The sequence below is a fragment of the Oncorhynchus keta genome, chromosome 34 (assembly GCF_023373465.1).
Source record: "Oncorhynchus keta strain PuntledgeMale-10-30-2019 chromosome 34, Oket_V2, whole genome shotgun sequence".
In the NCBI taxonomy this organism is placed as follows: domain Eukaryota; kingdom Metazoa; phylum Chordata; class Actinopteri; order Salmoniformes; family Salmonidae; genus Oncorhynchus; species Oncorhynchus keta.
Window position 1 is genome coordinate 10,688,203 of NC_068454.1, and position 18,695 is coordinate 10,706,897.

The following is an 18,695-nucleotide window of genomic DNA, read 5'->3' on the forward strand; positions in this document are numbered from 1 at the left end:
TCTGGTTGAAAGACAGGGTGTGATTGGTGTTCCTGGTATTCTGGTGTGAAAGACAGCGTGTGATTGGTGTTCCTGGTATTCTGGTGTGAAAGACAGGGTGTGATTGGTGTTCCTGGTATTCTGGTGTGAAAGACAGGGTGTGATTGGTGTTCCTGGTATTCTGGTGTGAAAGACAGGGTGTGATTGGTGTTCCTGGTATTCTGGTGTGAAAGACAGGGTGTGATTGGTGTTCCTGGTATTCTGGTGTGAAAGACAGCGTGTGATTGGTGTTCCTGGTATTCTGGTGTGAAAGACAGGGTGTGATTGGTGTTCCTGGTATTCTGGTGTGAAAGACAGCGTGTGATTGGTGTTCCTGGTATTCTGGTGTGAAAGACAGGGTGTGATTGGTGTTCCTGGTATTCTGGCGTGAAAGACAGGGTGTGATTGGTGTTCCTGGTATTCTGGTGTGAAAGACAGGGTGTGATTGGTGTTCCTGGTATTCTGGTGTGAAAGACAGCGTGTGATTGGTGTTCCTGGTATTCTGGTGTGAAAGACAGGGTGTGATTGGTGTTCCTGGTATTCTGGTGTGAAAGATAGCGTGTGATTGGTGTTCCTGGTATTCTGGTGTGAAAGACAGGGTGTGATTGGTGTTCCTGGTATTCTGGTGTGAAAGACAGCGTGTGATTGGTGTTCCTGGTATTCTGGTGTGAAAGACAGGGTGTGATTGGTGTTCCTGGTATTCTGGCGTGAAAGACAGGGTGTGATTGGTGTTCCTGGTATTCTGGTGTGAAAGACAGGGTGTGATTGGTGTTCATGGTATTCTGGTGTGAAAGACAACGTGTGATTGGTGTTCCTGGTATTCTGGTGTGAAAGACAGGGTGTGATTGGTGTTCCTGGTATTCTAGTGTGAAATTCAGCGTGTGATTGGGGTTCCTGGTATTCTGGTGTGAAAGACAGCGTGTGATTGGTGTTCCTGGTGTTCTGGTGTGAAAGACAGGGTGTGATTGGTGTTCCTGGTATTCTGGTGTGAAAGACAGGGTGTGATTGGTGTTCCTGTTATTCTGGTGTGAAAGACAGCGTGTGATTGGTGTTCCTGGTATTCTGGTGTGAAAGACAGGGTGTGATTGGTGTTCCTGGTATTCTGGTGTGAAAGATAGCGTGTGATTGGTGTTCCTGGTATTCTGGTGTGAAAGACAGCATGTCATTGGTGTTCCTGGTATTCTGGTGTGAAAGACAGGGTGTGATTGGTGTTCCTGGTATTCTGGTGTGAAAGACAGCGTGTGATTGGGGTTCCTGGTATTCTGGTGTGAAAGACAGGGTGTTATTGGTGTTCCTGGTATTCTGGTGTGAAAGACAGGGTGTGATTGGTGTTCCTGGTATTCTGTTGTGAAAGACAGGGTGTGATTGGTGTTTCTGGTATTCTGGTGTGAAAGACAGCGTGTGATTGGTGTTCCTGGTATTCTGGTGTGAAAGACAGCGTGTGATTGGTGTTCCTGGTATTCTGGTGTGAAAGACAGGGTGTGATTGGTGTTCCTGGTATTCTGGTGTGAAAGACAGGGTGTGATTGGTGTTCCTGGTATTCTGGTGTGAAAGACAGGGTGTGATTGGTGTTCCTGGTATTCTGGTGTGAAAGACAGGGTGTGATTGGTGTTCCTGGTATTCTGGTGTGAAAGACAGCGTGTGATTGGTGTTCCTGGTATTCTGGTGTGAAAGACAGGGTGTGATTGGTGTTCCTGGTATTCTGGTCTGAAAGATAGCATGTGATTGGTGTTCCTGGTATTCTGGTGTGAAAGACAGCGTGTGATTGGTGTTCCTGGTATTCTGGTGTGAAAGACAGGGTGTGATTGGTGTTCCTGGTATTCTGGTGTGAAAGACAGGGTGTGATTGGTGTTCCTGGTATTCTGGTGTGAAAGACAGGTGATTGTGATTGGTATTCTGGTGAAATTCAGGTGTGATTGGTGTTCCTGGTATTCTGGTGTGAAAGACAGCGTGTGATTGGTGTTCCTGGTATTCTGGTGTGAAAGACAGGGTGTGATTGGTGTTCCTGGTATTCTGGTGTGAAAGACAGCGTGTGATTGGTGTTCCTGGTATTCTGGTGTGAAAGACAGGGTGTGATTGGTGTTCCTGGTATTCTGGTGTGAAAGACAGGGTGTGATTGGTGTTCCTGGTATTCTGGTGTGAAAGACAGGGTGTGATTGGTGTTCTGGTATTCTGGTGTGTGTGATTGGTGTTCCTGGTATTCTGGTGTGAAAGACAGGGTGTGATTGGTGTTCCTGGTATTCTGGTGTGAAAGACAGCGTGTGATTGGTGTTCCTGGTATTCTGGTGTGAAAGACAGGGTGGGATTGGTGTTCCTGGTATTCTGGTGTGAAAGATAGCGTGTGATTGGTGTTCCTGGTATTCTGGTGTGAAAGACAGCGTGTGATTGGTGTTCCTGGTATTCTGGTGTGAAAGACAGGGTGTGATTGGTGTTCCTGGTATTCTGGCGTGAAAGACAGGGTGTGATTGGTGTTCCTGGTATTCTGGTGTGAAAGACAGGGTGTGATTGGTGTTCCTGGTATTCTGGTGTGAAAGACAGCGTGTGATTGGTGTTCCTGGTATTCTGGTGTGAAAGACAGGGTGTGATTGGTGTTCCTGGTATTCTGGTGTGAAAGACAGGGTGTGATTGGTGTTCCTGGTATTCTGGTGTGAAAGACAGGGTGTGATTGGTGTTCCTGGTATTCTGGTGTGAAAGACAGGGTGTGATTGGTGTTCCTGGTATTCTGGTGTGAAAGACAGGGTGTGATTGGTGTTCCTGGTATTCTGGTGTGAAAGACAGGGTGTGATTGGTGTTCCTGGTATTCTGGTGTGAAAGACAGCGTGTGATTGGTGTTCCTGGTATTCTGGTGTGAAAGACAGGGTGTGATTGGTGTTCCTGGTATTCTGGCGTGAAAGACAGGGTGTGATTGGTGTTCCTGGTATTCTGGTGTGAAAGACAGGGTGTGATTGGTGTTCCTGGTATTCTGGTGTGAAAGACAGGTTCCTGGTATTCTGGTGAAAGACAGCGTGTGATTGGTGTTCCTGGTATTCTGGTGTGAAAGACAGGGTGTGATTGGTGTTCCTGGTATTCTGGTGTGAAATACATTGGGTGTGATTGGTGTTCCTGGTATTCTGGTGTGAAAGACAGCGTGTGATTGGTGTTCCTGGTATTCTGGTGTGAAAGACAGGGTGTGATTGGTGTTCCTGGTATTCTGGTGTGAAAGACAGCGTGTGATTGGGGTTCCTGGTATTCTGGTGTGAAAGACAGCGTGTGATTGGGGTTCCTGGTATTCTGGTGTGAAAGACAGCGTGTGATTGGGGTTCCTGGTATTTTTATTTTGCTTCCAGGTAAGATTTCCCTCTGCTCATTGCTAATTAATTAAACTCTAATGATCTATTTGCAACATGAATTTTAATAGAACATTTATTTTACATATCACATACAAATCAGTGTCATATCAATGAGAGTACATGTTTTTGGAACATTAATGCACTACTGTATCATAAAAAACAAGGACTTCTCTTTATTAGGCTACTGCACATATTGTCGATGAGCTTGAATTGAGAAAGTCACTGCATGAGTGGCAGCAGTAAATATAGCAGCTCTCACAATGTGAAAACAGGCTAATGTGCTCAGCCACTTGGGCATCAACATGGTTGGAGAGCTGTGACAATGTCTGGGAGCCAGCCTCTCTTCTCCTCCTTAGGCAAACGGAAATGCAGATTAGAATAGTTATGGACACCATTACCAGTAGAGCTGACAGGATAGTCAGATCTGTCTGCTCCAGACTCAGGTACCCAGCTGACATCCAGCTTGTTGTCCAGACTGAGGTGGGAGGCAGTGCAGGTGTAGTTGCGTCTCTCTCTCAGTTCCTCTGTACTGACCTACAGACTCTTCCACAGCTGATACGTGTCGTCTCCATTGGGCAGCAGCTGCCCACTATTCAAAGCCTGTTCTCCTATTGGCTGACCGTCTCTCAGCAGGGTCAGGTTGATGTGGCGGGGATAGAAACCAAACGCCAGACTGCTGGACCCGTCCAGACATGGCTTTCTGGATATGCCTGACTCTGGGCCGCACTTTATGCATTATACATTTCTTCTCTTTCTCTAGGAACGTTTTTAAAGTGTCCATGCAAATGTTCAGGTAAATGGTCTGATAAAGGCCTTTTACATATGTTTGATGCACCTTACTCCATGGCTGCAGGAGGTTTCCAGAATTGTATGAATAATGTGTCATGTTGGAATATATTGCTAAATCTGCATAAATTCCATTGAAACTGTCCCTAGATATGATAAGTGCCGGTTCTCCATTGTCCGACATTTCACACCCAGCCAGCCTCTGTTGAACATGAATACCTTTGGTGGAATTGAAGCGCTTCAGATCTGATGATCTCGCTTTCAGGCTCTGTGTGTAGTTAACCGACCCTCTCTGACCATTCATCACCATTTTACCTGTTGTTGTTGTTTTAGCTGATTAGCTGTTGTTGTCTTACCTGTTGTCTTAGCTAGCTCTCCCAATCAACACCTGTGATTACTTTCGGACCTCTGGCAGTCTCTATGGGGGTACCACAGGGTTCAATTCTCGGGCCGACTCTTCTCTCTGTATATATCAATGATGTCACTCTTGCTGCGGGCGATTCCCTGATCCACCTCTATGCAGACGACACCATTCTGTATACTTCTGGCACTTCCTTGGACACTGTGCTAACTAACATACAGTAGGGCAAAAACATATTTAGTCAGCCACCAATTGTGCAAGTTCTCCCACTTAAAAAGATGAGAGAGGCCTGTAATTACACTTCAACTATGACAGACAAAATTAGAAATAAAATCCAGAAAATCACATTGTAGGATTTTTTATGAATTTATTTAAAAATTATGGTGGAAAATAAGTATTTGGTCAATAACAAAAGTTTATCTCAATACTTTGTTATATACCCTTTGTTGGCAATGACAGAGGTCAAACGTTTTCTGTAAGTCTTCACAAGATTTTCACACACTGTTGCTGGTATTTTGGCCCATTCCTCCATGCAGATCTCCTCTAGAGCAGTGATGTTTTGGGGCTGTTGCTGGGCAACTCGGACTTTCAACTCACTCCAAATATTTTCTATGGGGTTGAGATCTGGAGACTGGCTAGGCCACTCCAGGACCTTGAAATGCTTCTTACAAAGCCACTCCTTCGTTGCCCGTACGGTGTGTTTGGGATCATTGTCATGCTGAAAGACCCAGCACCGTTTCATCTTCAATACCCTTGCTGATGGAAGGAGGTTTTCACTCAAAATCTCACGATACATGGCCCCATTCATTCTTTCCTTTACACGGATCAGTCGTCCTGGTCCCTTTGCAGAAAAACAGCCCCAAAGCATGATGTTTCCACCCCCATGCTTCACAGTAGCTATGGTGTTCTTTGGATGCAACTCAGCATTCTTTGTCCTCCAAACACGACGAGTTTAGTTTTTACCAAAAAGTTATATTTTAGCTTCATCTGACCATATGACATTCTCCCAAACTTCTTCTGGATCATCCAAATGCTCTCTAGCAAACTTCAGATGGGCCTGGACATGTACTGGCTTAATCAGGGGGACACGTCTGGCACTGCAGGATTTGTGTCATTGGCGGCGTAGTGTGTTACTGATGGTAGGCGTTGTTACTTTGGTCCCAGCTCTCTGCAGGTCATTCACTAGGTCCCCCCGTGTGGTTCTGGGAATTTTGCTCACCGTTCTTGTGATAATTTTGACCCCATGGGGTGAGATCTTGCGTGGAGCCCCAGATCGAGAGAGATTAACAGTGGTCTTGTATGTCTTCCATTTCCTAATAATTGCTCCCACAGTTGATTTCTTCAAACCAAGCTGCTTACCTATTACAGATTCAGTCTTCCCAGCCTGGTGCAGGTCTACAATTTTGTTTCTGGTGTCCTTTGACAGCTATTTTGGTCTTGGCCATAGTGGAGTTTGGAGTGTGACTGTTTGAGGTTGTGGACAGGTGAATTTTATACTGATAACAAGTTCAAACAGGTGCCATTAATACAGGTAATGAGTGGAGGACAGAGGAGCTTCTTAAAGAAGAAGTTACAGGTCTGTGAGAGCCAGAAATCTTGCTTGTTTGTAGGTAACCAAATACTTATTTTCCACCATAATTTGCAAATAAATTCATTAAAAATCCTACAATGTGATTTTCTGGATTTTTTTTCTAATTTTGTCTATCATAGTTGAAGTGTACCTATGATGAAAATTACAGGCCTCTCTCATCTTTTTAAGTGGGAGAACTTGCACAATTGGTGGCTGACTTAATACTTTTTTGCCCCACTGTACAAACGAGCTTCAATGCTATACAACACTCCTTCCGTGGCCTCCAACTGCTCTTAAATGCTAGTAAAACCAAATGCATGCTTTTCAACCGTTCGCTGCCTGCACCCACCTCACGACCCAGTGCAAGGGTTTTGCAGTTTAAAATAAATCTCAAAGTGCCATGGTAAAGAGCTAAGCACAGGCACAATCCTAGAGGAAATCCTGCTATAGTTTGCTTTCCAACAGACACTGGGAGAAAAAATCACCTTTCAGCAGGACAATACCTAAAACACAAGGCCAAATATACACTGTGGCCTAGTTACAATTTTGACTTAAATCAAATTGAAAATCTATTTGCAAACATAAAAATAGCTTTATACAATGATAAAAAAATATCTTGAAAAAGCTTGAAGAATCTTTAAAAGAATAATGTGCAAAGATTGTACAATCCAGGTGTCCTTGAGTTCTTTAGTACCGGGTCGAATCCTCCTTTGCCTCCATAATAGCATGAATTATTCAGGGAATTCTACAAGGTGCCTGAAACGTTCCACGGCATCACACAGTTGCTGCAGATTGGACGGTGGTATATTCATGCTGTGACCAGCCCGTTCCATGTCATGCTCTATTGGGTTGAGGTCTAGGGACTGACCAGGCCACTCAAGTAAACTGAACTCACTGTCATGTTTCAGGCAACGTTTTTCCATTCCTCATTTGTCCAGTGTTGGTGATCGCGTGCCCACGGGAGACGCTTCTTCTTGGTTTTAGCTGATAGGAGTGGAACCCGGTGTGGTCGTCTGCTGCATCCGTGACAAGGATCGTCAAGATGTGCGTTTGGAGACGCCGTTCTGCACAACACTGTTGTACTGCACTGTTATTTGTCTGTTTGTGGCCCTCCTGTTAGCTTGCATGGTTCTTGCCATTCTCCTTCGACCTCGCTCATCAACAAGCTGTTTTGGCCCACAAGACTGCCACTGACAGGATGTTTTTGACTTGTCGCACCATTCTAAAACCCTAGGCGCCGCCTTGCGTCAAATACCCAGGAGGGTGGCCATTTCTGAGATAATGGATCTGGTGCGTCTGGCACCGACGATCAAACCATGCTGAAAGTCGTTTAGGTCACTTGTTTTTCCCAGTCTAACGTTCAATCAAACAGTAACTGAATGCCTTGATTCCCTCTGCCTGCTTTATATAGCAAGCCATGGCCACGTTACTCACTGTCTGCAGTGGGGGGGCAGGGGGATTATTAAGCCATCAGGGCTGTTTGCATTTCAGATTAGGGAGGTGTTAAACCATGGAGGTGTTAATGAATTTACCTGCACAAAATCAGAGAAGAGTTCACACAGACCTGATAGCTGGATTCTGGTTACAGGGTGTTTGAAAATGGAGCAATCATGACTAGGTCTTTAGGTGAGTATTATTTGACCTTGTTTTTTACCACCTTCCCCTGTCAGATACACAAACATAGCAAGCAAAAAGAAGCAGGTACTGTACATGAGTGGGATTTCATTCTGTGTATGAAAGGGATATGACTGACAACAAAATAACAGCGACATACTTTTTTATTTGGCAGAGAATGTAAATTCTTTAGTTTCATTTATGATACAAAACACAATGTTTAAAGACAACATACAGAAATATATATTATACTACCTATAAAGCTATAGGCTACTTCCTAATCTATAAGGCAGTATTATTGTATGTATCCTGTAGGAACTAACGGCTGAATCCTGTAGGAACTAACGGCTGAATCCTGTAGGAACTAACGGCTGAATCCAGTAGGAACTAACGGCTGAATCCAGTAGGAACTAACAGCTGAATCCAGTAGGAACTAACGGCTGAATCCAGTAGGAACTAACGGCTGAATCCTGTAGGAACTAACGGCTGAATCATGTAGGAACTAACGGCTGAATCCTGTAGGAACTAACGGCTGAATCCTGTAGGAACTAACGGCTGAATCCTGTAGGAACTAACGGCTGAATCATGTAGGAACTAACGGCTGAATCATGTAGGAACTAACGGCTGAATCCAGTAGGAACTAACGGCTGAATCATGTAGGAACTAACGGCTGAATCATGTAGGAACTAACGGCTGAATCCTGTAGGAACTAACGGCTGAATCCTGTAGGAACTAACGGCTGAATCATGTAGGAACTAACGGCTGAATCCTGTAGGAACTAACGGCTGAATCATGTAGGAACTAACGGCTGAATCATGTAGGAACTAACGGCTGAATCATGTAGGAACTAACGGCTGAATCCTGTAGGAACTAACGGCTGAATCCTGTAGGAACTAACGGCTGAATCATGTAGGAACTAACGGCTGAATCCTGTAGGAACTAACGGCTGAATCCTGTAGGAACTAACGGCTGAATCCAGTAGGAACTAACGGCTGAATCATGTAGGAACTAACGGCTGAATCCAGTAGGAACCAACGGCTGAATCCTGTAGGAACTAACGGCTGAATCCAATAGGAACTAACGGCTGAATCCTGTAGGAACCAACGGCTGAATCCTGTAGGAACCAACGGCTGAATCCTGTAGGAACCAAAGGCTGAATCCTGTAGGAACTAACGGCTGAATCCTGTAGGAACTAACGGCTGAATCCTGAAGGAACTAACGGCTGAATCCTGTAGGAACCAAAGGCTGAATCCAATAGGAACCAACGGCTGAATCCAATACGAACTAAGGGCTGAATAATATAGGAACTAAGGGCTGAATAATATAGGAACTAAGGGCTGAATCCTATAGGAACTAAGGGATGAATAATATAGGAACTAAGGGCTGAATAATATAGGAACTAAGGGCTGAATCCTATAGGAACCAACGGCTGAATCCAATACGAACTAAGGGCTGAATAATATAGGAACTAAGGGCTGAATAATATAGGAACTAAGGGCTGAATCCTATAGGAACTAAGGGCTGAATAATATAGGAACTAAGAGCTGAATCCAATAGGAACCAACGGCTGAATCCAATACGAACTAAGGGCTGAATAATATAGGAACTAAGGGCTGAATAATATAGGAACTAAGGGCTGAATCCTATAGGAACCAACGGCTGAATCCAATAGGAACTAAGGGCTGAATCCTATAGGAACTAAGGGCTGAATCCAATAGGAACCAACGGCTGAATCCAATACGAACTAAGGGCTGAATAATATAGGAACTAAGGGATGAATAATATAGGAACTAAGGGCTGAATAATATAGGAACTAAGGGCTGAATAATATAGGAACTAAGGGATGAATAATATAGGAACTAAGGGATGAATAATATAGGAACTAAGGGCTGAATAATATAGGAACTAAGGGCTGAATCCAATAGGAACTAAGGGCTGAATAATATAGGAACTAAGGGCTGAATAATATAGGAACTAAGGGATGAATAATATAGGAACTAAGGGATGAATAATATAGGAACTAAGGGATGAATAATATAGGAACTAAGGGCTGAATAATATAGGAACTAAGGGCTGAATAATATAGGAACTAAGGGCTGAATAATATAGGAACTAAGGGCTGAATAATATAGGAACTAAGGGCTGAATAATATAGGAACTAAGGGCTGAATCCAATAGGAACTAAGGGCTGAATAATATAGGAACTAAGGGCTGAATCCTATAGGAACTAAGAGCTGAATAATATAGGAAATAAGAGGTGAATAATATAGGAACTAAGGGCTGAATCCTATAGGAACTAAGAGCTGAATAATATAGGAAATAAGAGGTGAATAATATAGGAACTAAGGGCTGAATAATATAGGAACTAAGGGCTGAATAATATAGGAACTAAGAGCTGAATCCAATAGGAACTAAAGTCTGAATCCTATAGGAACTAAGGGCTGAATCCAATAGGAACTAAGAGCTGAATAATATAGGAACTAAGAGCTGAATCCAATAGGAACTAAGAGCTGAATAATATAGGAACTAAGGGCTGAATAATATAGGAACTAAGGGCTGAATCCAATAGGAACTAAGAGCTGAATAATATAGGAACTAAGGGCTGAATAATATAGGAACTAAGGGCTGAATAATATAGGAACTAAGGGCTGAATCCAATAGGAACTAAGGGCTGAATAATATAGGAACTAAGGGCTGAATAATATAGGAACTAAGGGCTGAATAATATAGGAACTAAGGGCTGAATAATATAGGAACTAAGGGCTGAATAATATAGGAACTAAGGGCTGAATAATATAGGAACTAAGGGCTGAATCCAATAGGAACTAAGGGCTGAATCCAATAGGAACTAAGGGCTGAATAATATAGGAACTAAGGGCTGAATAATATAGGAACTAAGGGCTGAATCCAATAGGAACTAAGGGCTGAATCCAATAGGAACTAAGGGCTGAATAATATAGGAACTAAGGGATGAATAATATAGGAACTAAGGGCTGAATCCAATAGGAACTAAGAGGTGAATAATATAGAAACTAAGGGCTGAATAATATAGAAACTAAGGGCTGAATAATATAGGAACTAAGGGCTGAATCCTATAGGAACTAAGCTGAATAATATAGGAAATAAGAGGTGAATAATATAGGAACTAAGGGCTGAATAATATAGGAACTAAGGGCTGAATAATATAGGAACTAAGAGCTGAATCCAATAGGAACTAAAGTCTGAATCCTATAGGAACTAAGGGCTGAATAATATAGGAACTAAGGGCTGAATAATATAGGAACTAAGGGCTGAATAATATAGGAACTAAGGGCTGAATCCAATAGGAACTAAGAGCTGAATAATATAGGAAATAAGAGGTGAATAATATAGGAACTAAGGGCTGAATAATATAGGAACTAAGGGCTGAATAATATAGGAACTAAGAGCTGAATCCAATAGGAACTAAGAGCTGAATAATATAGGAACTAAGGGCTGAATCCAATAGGAACTAAGAGCTGAATAATATAGGAACTAAGAGCTGAATCCAATAGGAACTAAGAGCTGAATAATATAGGAACTAAGGGCTGAATAATATAGGAACTAAGGGCTGAATCAAATAGGAACTAAGAGCTGAATAATATAGGAACTAAGGGCTGAATAATATAGGAACTAAGGGCTGAATCCAATAGGAACTAAGGGCTGAATAATATAGGAACTAAGAGCTGAATCCAATAGGAACTAAGAGCTGAATAATATAGGAACTAAGGGCTGAATAATATAGGAACTAAGGGCTGAATCCAATAGGAACTAAGAGCTGAATAATATAGGAACTAAGGGCTGAATAATATAGGAACTAAGGGCTGAATAATATAGGAACTAAGGGCTGAATCCAATAGGAACTAAGGGCTGAATCCAATAGGAACTAAGGGCTGAATAATATAGGAACTAAGGGATGAATAATATAGGAACTAAGGGCTGAATCCAATAGGAACTAAGAGGTGAATAATATAGGAACTAAGGGCTGAATAATATAGGAACTAAGAGCTGAATAATATAGGAACTAAGGGCTGAATCCTATAGGAACTAAGAGCTGAATAATATAGGAAATAAGAGGTGAATAATATAGGAACTAAGGGCTGAATAATATAGGAACTAAGGGCTGAATAATATAGGAACTAAGAGCTGAATCCAATAGGAACTAAAGTCTGAATCCTATAGGAACTAAGGGCTGAATAATATAGGAACTAAGGGCTGAATAATATAGGAACTAAGGGCTGAATAATATAGGAACTAAGGGCTGAATCCAATAGGAACTAAGAGCTGAATAATATAGGAAATAAGAGGTGAATAATATAGGAACTAAGGGCTGAATAATATAGGAACTAAGGGCTGAATAATATAGGAACTAAGAGCTGAATCCAATAGGAACTAAGAGCTGAATAATATAGGAACTAAGGGCTGAATCCAATAGGAACTAAGAGCTGAATAATATAGGAACTAAGAGCTGAATCCAATAGGAACTAAGAGCTGAATAATATAGGAACTAAGGGCTGAATAATATAGGAACTAAGGGCTGAATCCAATAGGAACTAAGAGCTGAATAATATAGGAACTAAGGGCTGAATAATATAGGAACTAAGGGCTGAATCCAATAGGAACTAAGGGCTGAATAATATAGGAACTAAGAGCTGAATCCAATAGGAACTAAGAGCTGAATAATATAGGAACTAAGGGCTGAATAATATAGGAACTAAGGGCTGAATCCAATAGGAACTAAGAGCTGAATAATATAGGAACTAAGGGCTGAATAATATAGGAACTAAGGGCTGAATCCAATAGGAACTAAGAGCTGAATAATATAGGAACTAAGGGCTGAATCCAATAGGAACTAAGGGCTGAATAATATAGGAACTAAGGGCTGAATAATATAGGAACTAAGGGCTGAATCCAATAGGAACTAAGGGCTGAATAATATAGGAACTAAGGGATGAATAATATAGGAACTAAGGGCTGAATAATATAGGAACTAAGGGCTGAATAATATAGGAACTAAGGGCTGAATAATATAGGAACTAAGGGCTGAATAATATAGGAACTAAGGGCTGAATCCAATAGGAACTAAGGGCTGAATCCAATAGGAACTAAGGGCTGAATAATATAGGAACTAAGGGCTGAATAATATAGGAACTAAGGGCTGAATCCAATAGGAACTAAGGGCTGAATCCAATAGGAACTAAGGGCTGAATAATATAGGAACTAAGGGATGAATAATATAGGAACTAAGGGCTGAATCCAATAGGAACTAAGAGGTGAATAATATAGAAACTAAGGGCTGAATAATATAGAAACTAAGGGCTGAATAATATAGGAACTAAGGGCTGAATAATATAGGAACTAAGGGCTGAATAATATAGGAACTAAGGGCTGAATAATATAGGAACTAAGGGCTGAATAATATAGGAACTAAGGACTGAATAATATAGGAACTAAGGGCTGAATAATATAGGAACTAAGGGCTGAATAATATAGGAACTAAGGGCTGAATAATATAGGAACTAAGGGCTGAATAATATAGGAACTAAGGACTGAATAATATAGGAACTAAGGGCTGAATCCAATAGGAACTAAGAGGTGAATAATATAGAAACTAAGGGATGAATAATATAGGAACTAAGGGCTAAATCCAATAAGAACTAAGGGCTGAATCCAATAGGAACTAAGGGGTGAATAATATAGAAACTAAGGGATGAATAATATAGGAACTAAGGGCTAAATCCAATAAGAACTAAGGGCTGAATCCTATAGGAACTAAGGGCTGAATAATATAGGAACTAAGGGCTGAATAATATAGGAACTAAGGGATGAATAATATAGGAACTAAGGGCTGAATAATATAGGAACTAAGGGATGAATAATATAGGAACTAAGGGCTGAATAATATAGGAACTAAGGGCTGAATAATATAGGAACTAAGGGATGAATAATATAGGAACTAAGGGCTGAATAATATAGGAACTAAGGGATGAATCCAATAGGAACTAAGGCTGAATAATATAGGAACTAAGTATTGAATCCTAATCTGAGAAACATAGTTCATTCTTTAGCTCATATTTTCTATTTACATCAATGCATGATGTATGTGCTGGTTTGGTTTAAAGTGTATGTGCCTGGTGCTTGGATGTGTGTGAAACTCATGAAGACCACATATTTGATCAGTGCATGTGTGTGTCCCTTTCCTCTGTATCGGCGATCCTTCTAGGAAAGCGTCCATCACTTAAAGTCACAGCTGCAGGTGTGTGTATGTGCGTGACTGAGGTGTGGGCACAAACTCTAATAGAGGATTGGGGAGCAGACAGAGAGGGCAGGGGGACTGACTTTGAGACAACTAGAAACATGTAAAGACGTTGTTGTAGTTTAACCTGTGTGGTCCATTATACAGGTATGTGTAGTCCTAGTCCCAGGCACTGCAGCAATATAGTAGTATTTATTCCTGTCTAAGGGCTTCTCTGCTTTAGAAGCAGGAGACGTTGAGAGCCCTTTCCAAGGAATTAAGTCTCATGTCTGAGGTTGAAACTCCAGGTATGAGTGGTCTGTCTGTTCTAGATGGCAGGAAACTTAGATCTGACAAGAAGAGTCCCCTCTGTGCTTTATCACAGGACACAGACAGCAGACACACGCACACACGCACACACGCACACACACGCACGCACGCACGCACGCACACACGCACACATTGTATGCTCAAACAGAATATGGCACACAGACTTGCACGTACACACTCACACACACTCTCTTTCACACACGCAAACACACACGCACAAAACAAGTACCGACCAGGGCATTGCTCATGTTGTTCCCTTGTTAATTGAAACCACATGTTTACTGCTAGACATTCCCAGTGAAGTAATTCCCATCACACATGTTACAATGCACTGGAGATGGCCCTCTTGTTTTGATATTTAATCAGAACTGTTCCTGACCTCAGACTCAAGAGAACATTTGATTCTTTACTGTGCACCATGGGTGTCCCACAGATGATTCTCCAGAAAAATTCCAGATAAGCCTGGTCCTGTTCATTGATCCCCAGGGACTGACAGTTCAATAACCCATGCACAACAATGGTCAGGAAGACTCTGATCAGTTAGACAAACAGGAAGACTGATCAGTTAGACAAACAGGAAGACTGATCAGTTAGACAAACAGGAAGAATCTGATCAGCTAGACAAACAGGAAGACTCTGATCAGCTAGACAAACAGGAAGACTCTGATCAGCTAGACAAACAGGAAGACTGATCAGTTAGACAAACAGGAAGACTCTGATCAGTTAGACAAACAGGAAGACTCTGATCAGCTAGACAAACAGGAAGACTCTGATCAGCTAGACAAACAGGAAGACTCTGATCAGCTAGACAAACAGGAAGACTCTGATCAGCTAGACAAACAGGAAGACTCTGATCAGTTAGACAAACAGGAAGACTCTGATCAGTTAGACAAACAGGAAGACTCTGATCAGTTAGACAAACAGGAAGACTCTGATCAGTTAGACAAACAGGAAGACTCTGATCAGTTAGACAAACAGGAAGACTCTGATCAGTTAGACAAACAGGAAGACTCTGATCAGTTAGACAAACAGGAAGACTGATCAGTTAGACAAACAGGAAGACTCTGATCAGTTAGACAAACAGGAAGACTCTGATCAGTGAGACAAACAGGAAGACTCTGATCAGTTAGACAAACAGGAAGACTCTGATCAGTTAGACAAACAGGAAGACTCTGATCAGTTAGACAAACAGGAAGACTGATCAGTTAGACAAACAGGAAGACTCTGATCAGTAGACAAACAGGAAGACAAACAGGAAGACTCTGATCAGTTAGACAAACAGGAAGACTCTGATCAGTTAGACAAACAGGAAGACCCTGATCAGCTAGACAAACAGGAAGACTGATCAGCTAGACAAACAGGAAGACTCTGATCAGTTAGACAAACAGGAAGACTGATCAGCTAGACAAACAGGAAGACCCTGATCAGCTAGACAAACAGGAAGACTCTGATCAGTTAGACAAACAGGAAGACTGATCAGCTAGACAAACAGGAAGACTCTGATCAGCTAGACAAACAGGAAGACTCTGATCAGTTAGACAAACAGGAAGACTCTGATCAGCTAGACAAACAGGAAGACTCTGATCAGCTAGACAAACAGGAATACTCTGATCAGTTAGACAAACAGGAAGACCCTGATCAGCTTGACAAACAGGAAGACTCTGATCAGCTAGACAAACAGGAAGACCCTGATCAGTTAGACAAACAGGAAGACCCTGATCAGTTAGACAAACAGGAAGACCCTGATCAGTTAGACAAACAGGAAGACCCTGATCAGTTAGACAAACAAGAAGACTCTGATCAGCTAGACAAACAGGAAGACCCTGATCAGTTAGACAAACAGGAAGACCCTGATCAGTTAGACAAACAGGAAGACTCTGATCAGCTAGACAAACAGGAAGACCCTGATCAGTTAGACAAACAGGAAGACCCTGATCAGTTAGACAAACAGGAAGACCCTGATCAGTTAGACAAACAGGAAGACTGATCAGTTAGACTAACAGGAAGACTGATCAGCTAGACAAACAGGAAGACTGATCAGTTAGACAAACAGGAAGACTGATCAGTTAGACAAACAGGAAGACTCTGATCAGCTAGACAAACAGGAAGACTCTGATCAGCTAGACAAACAGGAAGACTCTGATCAGCTAGACAAACAGGAAGACTGATCAGTTAGACAAACAGGAAGACTCTGATCAGTTAGACAAACAGGAAGACTCTGATCAGCTAGACAAACAGGAAGACTCTGATCAGCTAGACAAACAGGAAGACCCTGATCAGTTAGACAAACAGGAAGACCCTGATCAGTTAGACAAACAGGAAGACTCTGATCAGCTAGACAAACAGGAAGACTCTGATCAGCTAGACAAACAGGAAGACCATCAGTTAGACAAACAGGAAGACTGATCAGCTAGACAAACAGAAAGACCCTGATCAGTTAGACAAACAGGAAGACTGATCAGCTAGACAAACAGGAAGACTGATCAGTTAGACAAACAGGAAGACCCTGATCAGCTAGACAAAAAGGAAGACTCTGATCAGCTAGACAAACAGGAAGACTCTGATCAGCTAGACAAACAGGAAGACTGATCAGTTAGACAAACAGGAAGACCCTGATCAGCTTGACAAACAGGAAGACTCTGATCAGCTAGACAAACAGGAAGACTTTGATCAGCTAGACAAACAGGAAGACCCTGATCAGTTAGACAAACAGGAAGACTCTGATCAGCTAGACAAACAGGAAGACTCTGATCAGCTAGACAAACAGGAAGACTGATCAGTTAGACAAACAGGAAGACCCTGATCAGTTTGACAAACAGGAAGACCCTGATCAGTTAGACAAACAGGAAGACTTTGATCAGCTAGACAAACAGGAAGACCCTGATCAGTTAGACAAACAGGAAGACCCTGATCAGCTAGACAAACAGGAAGACCCTGATCAGTTAGACAAACAGGAAGACCCTGATCAGTTTGACAAACAGGAAGACCCTGATCAGTTAGACAAACAGGAAGACTTTGATCAGCTAGACAAACAGGAAGACTGATCAGTTAGACAAACAGGAAGACTCTGATCAGTTAGACTAACAGGAAGACTGATCAGCTAGACAAACAGGAAGACTGATCAGTTAGACAAACAGGAAGACTGATCAGTTAGACAAACAGGAAGACTCTGATCAGCTAGACAAACAGGAAGACTCTGATCAGCTAGACAAACAGGAAGACTCTGATCAGCTAGACAAACAGGAAGACTGATCAGTTAGACAAACAGAAAGACTCTGATCAGTTAGACAAACAGGAAGACTCTGATCAGCTAGACAAACAGGAAGACTCTGATCAGCTAGACAAACAGGAAGACTCTGATCAGTTAGACAAACAGGAAGACCCTGATCAGTTAGACAAACAGGAAGACTCTGATCAGCTAGACAAACAGGAAGACTCTGATCAGCTAGACAAACAGGAAGACCATCAGTTAGACAAACAGGAAGACTGATCAGCTAGACAAACAGAAAGACCCTGATCAGTTAGACAAACAGGAAGACTGATCAGCTAGACAAACAGGAAGACTGATCAGTTAGACAAACAGGAAGACCCTGATCAGCTAGACAAAAAGAAAGACTGATCAGTTAGACAAACAGGAAGACCCTGATCAGCTTGACAAACAGGAAGACTCTGATCAGCTAGACAAACAGGAAGACTTTGATCAGCTAGACAAACAGGAAGACCCTGATCAGTTAGACAAACAGGAAGACTCTGATCAGCTAGACAAACAGGAAGACTCTGATCAGCTAGACAAACAGGAAGACTGATCAGTTAGACAAACAGGAAGACCCTGATCAGTTTGACAAACAGGAAGACCCTGATCAGTTAGACAAACAGGAAGACTTTGATCAGCTAGACAAACAGGAAGACCCTGATCAGTTAGACAAACAGGAAGACCCTGATCAGTTAGACAAACAGGAAGACTCTGATCAGCTAGACAAACAGGAAGACTCTGATCAGCTAGACAAACAGGAAGACCATCAGTTAGACAAACAGGAAGACTGATCAGCTAGACAAACAGAAAGACCCTGATCAGTTAGACAAACAGGAAGACTGATCAGCTAGACAAACAGGAAGACTGATCAGTTAGACAAACAGGAAGACCCTGATCAGCTAGACAAAAAGGAAGACTGATCAGTTAGACAAACAGGAAGACCCTGATCAGCTTGACAAACAGGAAGACTCTGATCAGCTAGACAAACAGGAAGATCCTGATCAGTTAGACAAACAGGAAGACCCTGATCAGTTAGACAAACAGGAAGACTCTGATCAGCTAGACAAACAGGAAGACTCTGATCAGCTAGACAAACAGGAAGACCATCAGTTAGACAAACAGGAAGACTGATCAGCTAGACAAACAGAAAGACCCTGATCAGTTAGACAAACAGGAAGACT

The 18,695-nt window shown here is 42.1% G+C and overlaps 1 pseudogene; it reads right to left on the minus strand.

The window, feature by feature from the left end:
- Nucleotides 1-3,523: 3,523 nt before the first annotated feature.
- Nucleotides 3,524-6,965, minus strand: LOC118381931 (major histocompatibility complex class I-related gene protein-like; annotated as a pseudogene).
- Between the last annotated feature and the right edge of the window lie 11,730 nt (nt 6,966-18,695).